We start from the raw sequence: 5,038 nt of genomic DNA, 5'->3' as shown, positions 1-5,038 counted from the left end.
CTTGCTTAGTCTAGGGTGTTAGGGTGTTAGATCTGTGAGCTTGACATAAATAAGTTATAAATCGATTGTCTTCAATCACTGTTGTTCTTAAGGCTTGCATCAAGTTAACCACTTAGTGCTTGATTCTAGGTTTAATCTATTCATCAAAAGTGTTATAGGTTGCTAGACATAACTTGAATGAGCATCATATCCCTAACCAGCGAAAGTAGATGTTAGGGTGTTTTGTGAACAGACCGGACTTGTTCTTAATGTTTGTCATCGCATCTCAGTCCAAACGACAGTTTAGGTACTGAGATCGATTGACAAAAGGTGAAGAACCACGACAGTGGGCTGATCTATCTTAAGTGATTCGAGTTCTAGACTGGTTTTTAATTGAACTTGAATAATTGTTTGGCTCACACTTGCTTAACACCCGATCAAACCACCCTAGGCTAGCATTTTAATTTTCTGAATACTTTAATTAATCTTGTTACTTGTTGTTACGAAACCTTAATCTCAAAACTCCATCATTGTTTTAGCTAAGTATTGATCCCATAAAGATAAAGTGTAATCGTTGGTCTATGTGGATTTGATCCTAAAGTGCTACATCGACATACCATTCGATTGTGGTAGTGTGCACATTAGGTTAATTGGTGTGCGTATACACGTAATACCAATTTGGCGCCATTGTCGGGGACCATCTTTTTACCTTTATTCTTCGGTTATTTATTTTGTCTAAGACCTCTTACTTGCTATAATCTTTTTGTTGCAACTAATTTTTCAGGTGCATTACCAGTAGACATACTCGGAGAAACGCACAAGGAGAGTTGGTTACATTTAGCAACCAGGAGCTAGCAAGGTTAGAAAGAACAAACCGTCAACAATTAGGGCTGAACAACGCCATAATGGGCGACTACGGCAATCAAGAGCAACTCACTTCTCAGTTGCAAGAGATGCAACAACAGATGCTTCAGATGCAGCAGACCATCCAAGCTCAGCAGGATGCTGCTGAACAGGCTGCTCTCGTGCGACAGGAACAACAAGCGCAGACTGTTCCAATCGGGCAGAGAAACCTTCCGCGTAACATCCCTACTACGCGCTCTGCCATTGTTCCTCCACCCTGTACCAGGCAGGACTTCGAGATCAAGCCTGCTTTGATCGGTCTAGTACAGAGAAAGGTGTTCTCTGGTCTCTCTACAGAAATTCCAATGGAGCATATTGAGAGCTTCAAAAAAGTCTGCAGTTTCACTCGCGCGAATGGTGTTCCACCAGACTACATCAGGTGCATGTTATTCCCATTCTCTCTTGATGGAAAATCTGCATGGTGGTTGAACTCTCTCCCTACCGGCTCTCTCACTTCATGGGAACAGGTCCGACCAGCGTTCCTCAACCATTTATACTCTAAGGCGAGAACAGCTGCATTGAGGAACAAGATCACCTCCTTCAGACAACTCACTGATGAGCCTTTCTGCGACGCATGGGAGCGGTTCAATGACTATCGCAGAGAATGTCCTCACCATGGATTTGATGACGACTACCTTTTGGAAATTTTCTATGATGGAGTTGACTGGGAATTTCTGAGTGCTATGAACTCTGCCAGCAATGGAGACCTCATGACTCAGACCACTCATAGAGCGTTTGAGCTAACTGAGAACATGGCTGTTACCTCAGCCAATAAGAACGAGGATAGTGATTGCTCCAAGAAAGGAAACAGTTCAGACACCCAGAAGATAGATGAGCTGATTGCCAAGGGCACGTTTTCAGCATGGAGCAAGCTACGGCCAGGCATATTCAGAATCAGAACCATCGACAACCGCAGAGCAATAGGCAAGCTGTTCCAGCTACCGAGAACAGTCAACCAGATGAGCTGAAGGGTCTGGGTATGATGATGCAACCGTTGTTGCAGGGTCAGCAGGTTCAGGCCAAGGCGTTGAATCATGTAACCACGGAAATGGACACCAGGATGGGCAACATGTTCACTGAGCTGAATAACAAGTATGACACTCTTATGATCCACATAAAAAAGATCGATGTTCAGCTTGCTCAAACAGCTGAGAGTGTCAAGAGGCAACAAGGGACGCTCCCTGGAAAAACTGATAAAAATCCTACGACTGAGCACTGTAATGCAATAGAGCAGTCGTTCGCTGAGACTGCTCCAAGCGAAGAAGAGAGAGCATAGCAGCCTACTAGCTCTGCAGTAACTGAGACGCTCTTTGTGACTTTGATTCTTGTGTGAATCTCGTCTCAAAGGCTATTGTAGACGATTTGGGTATTGCTGATATTGAGCGTTCTCAGCTGACCCTGACCTTTGCAAACACTTCCAGAGCAGTCCCATATGGAACCATCCGTAGCCTTCATGTTAAAGTAGGGGAATGCATTGTTCCTGGTGAGTTTCAAGTTGTTGAGATGAACAAGGATCATGAGATACCTTTGATATTTGGAAGGACATTCATGGCTACTGTTGGAGCAACCATCGATATGCCCAACAAGAGAATCTGTTTCTCAAACATCAACAAGAAAGTTTTCTACAACGATGTACCCACCAGATCTTCCTCATCACACGCCTCTTGCATCTCAGTGTTTGATGTAGAAAAGCTGAAGGTTGTTCCAGAGAAGGAGCATGGTGATAAGGGTGAGAGCAGGCTGTTCTCTGATGAAGATCCAAGCACTGATCCTACTAAATTCAGAGGGAAATCAAGGGTGAAACAGAAAGTCCAGATGAAAAGGGTTAAGGGAGATCCTACAATGACTTTGATACCTCTCAAGTGTGATGAGAACTCCATTGAGTATGAGGTAAAGTGCAAGGGTACCTCCAAACCGTTCTCTAAAGTCAGAGCCATTCTCACACATGAGCTGAAGGAGAAAGGAGAAGCTGCTGTGAAAGATTTGTTGAGCAGAGTTTTGAAGCTGAACATGTCTGATTGTGGAGCTTGTTTTGGAACAAGCCCTCATGCTCAACCCGACTGATCCCAGTCCCCAAGTCAAGCTAGTGACTTAAACCAAGTGCTTGGTGGGAGGCAACCCACTGGTAAGTTTTTTTGAGTCTTAGGTCAAAAAAAAAAAAAAATCCGAGATACTTCAAAATTCTGGGTTACAGCAACGGAACAACCTGCCCTCTGAAAAGAGCAGTTGTTCCAGGCGACCATCTGACGATAGAACACCCAGAATTTTTATGGAGCGTCCGCTCCACTCAGGTAAGTATCTCGACCAAAATAAAAATGTTTATTTTTGTTTTCACCTTCTCTCTGATTTATTTTCATACCAGGGACGGTGTGAAGTAAGTCTGGGGGAGGGTTCTCGTCGTTCACTAACTAGTTTCTTTCTTTTGGGTCAATTTGAGTCAGTTTTTAAGATTGAGTCAGTCAAAAATTTGTGGGAATTAGGACCTTATTCCGTGTTGATCACTAACCACCTCATGCTTTAGTTATCTTATTCAGTGACCTTAGAAGTGGCGAAAGACACACATGTGGACCTGGAACACCCTGACATATATATCTCACTTGATTCTCCAGAAGTTCTCAGCCGATCAGGTTACACTGGGTAGACTTAACTCCACCTTACTTGAACCTAATCTTGACTGAAATTCTTCTTGTTATGGGCATTAGATCAGGGAAACGAGAACACACTCAGGACTTCTTATCCTTTTTATCCATCTTGCTGATCCTGAGTGGCTAGCTCATCTTTAGCTAGTTCCCACCTTGCACCTTAGCATTTATTCCACATTCATGCATTTGTTTTCCAGTGTCATATGTTCAGATACGTGCAAAAAAGTCGGAGAGGAAAGGATCAACGCAGCCTCCTACTCGTTACTGCTGCAGAAATTGTATCAGAAAGGAGAACAAGCAGATTAAAGGAGAAACTGTTCCATAACCAATGAACTGCGCAAGAGCAGGGGTGGAGAACCAGAATGGTTGCAAAATCAGAACCACCAGTGGCACTTAGAACCATCATGTATGACCTCGTTCTTCGTCACATCACCATATCAGTCTTCAAAAAAAGAAAAAAAAAAAAACCAAAAAAAGGTGATGTAGAAGGGGAAGAAATCAAAGAAACATGAGCCACTGGGAAGATCGAGCAAAAGAGTGGGTACCAAGTTGAAAGATTGGAGAGCAGGCATATGATATGAGCAGCCAGATGGCTGATCCAAAACGGAGCAGTCGCACCAGATAGAGCAAAAATGCTGTGGACATCAATGGGTCTATCCTCTCTTGCCGTTTTGTGCGATATCCTGCATCCTCTTTGATGAAATGGTAGCCCCTAAACACTTTTAACACCACCATTAAATAGCCTGTTTCACGCCTAGACCGTCTACCCTAAATGATGCCTGTGATGAAAAGCTCACGCTACTCTTAAAATGAATGTAGGGAGTTTTGTCTCGATAGTGTTGCTTTTTCAGGTTTGAGATGAAGAGTATGGAGCCGATTTTTGAACAACATGCAGAACAGTCTTGATGACTGTTCCGAATAGCGGAGCAACCCGAGTGACTGTTCCGGATAGTGGAACAACCCGAGTGTCTGTTCCAGCGGCATAGATTTTTAAGGAAACTACAACCTATTTCGGGATTTACCCTAATCTCTATATTTTCTCTCCTAGCCGCCTGTGGCTTTGATACATCTTCTTGTTCTGTTTCTCCTGACTGAACTACGCTTTTTTTTGGAGAAAAAAACCAGACCTTAGAGTTGGAGACTTGAGATTTTGCTACTTTGTAAAGGGAGAAGGCCATTTCTCTCGATTTAGAGAAGAACTCCCTGAACCCTATTACTTTATTTCAGTCATATTTCATGCTGCTTTATACCTCTGTCTCTGTGTTTTCTTTCTTCATGGCTGAGTAGTCAGCTTGCTTAGTCTAGGGTGTTAAGGTGTGAGATCCGTGAGCTTGACATAAATCAGTTATAAATCGATCGTCTTCATTCACTGTTGTTCTTAAGGCTTGCATCATGCTAACCAATTAGTGCCTGATTATAGGTTTAATCTATTCATCAAAAGTGTTATAGGTTGCTAGACATAACTTGGATGAGCATCATATCCCTAACTAGCGAAAGTAGATGTTAGAGTGTTT

Source organism: Brassica oleracea, chromosome C3 (genome assembly GCF_000695525.1).
Source record: "Brassica oleracea var. oleracea cultivar TO1000 chromosome C3, BOL, whole genome shotgun sequence".
NCBI lineage: Eukaryota > Viridiplantae > Streptophyta > Magnoliopsida > Brassicales > Brassicaceae > Brassica > Brassica oleracea.
This window is presented reverse-complemented; position numbering follows the sequence as displayed.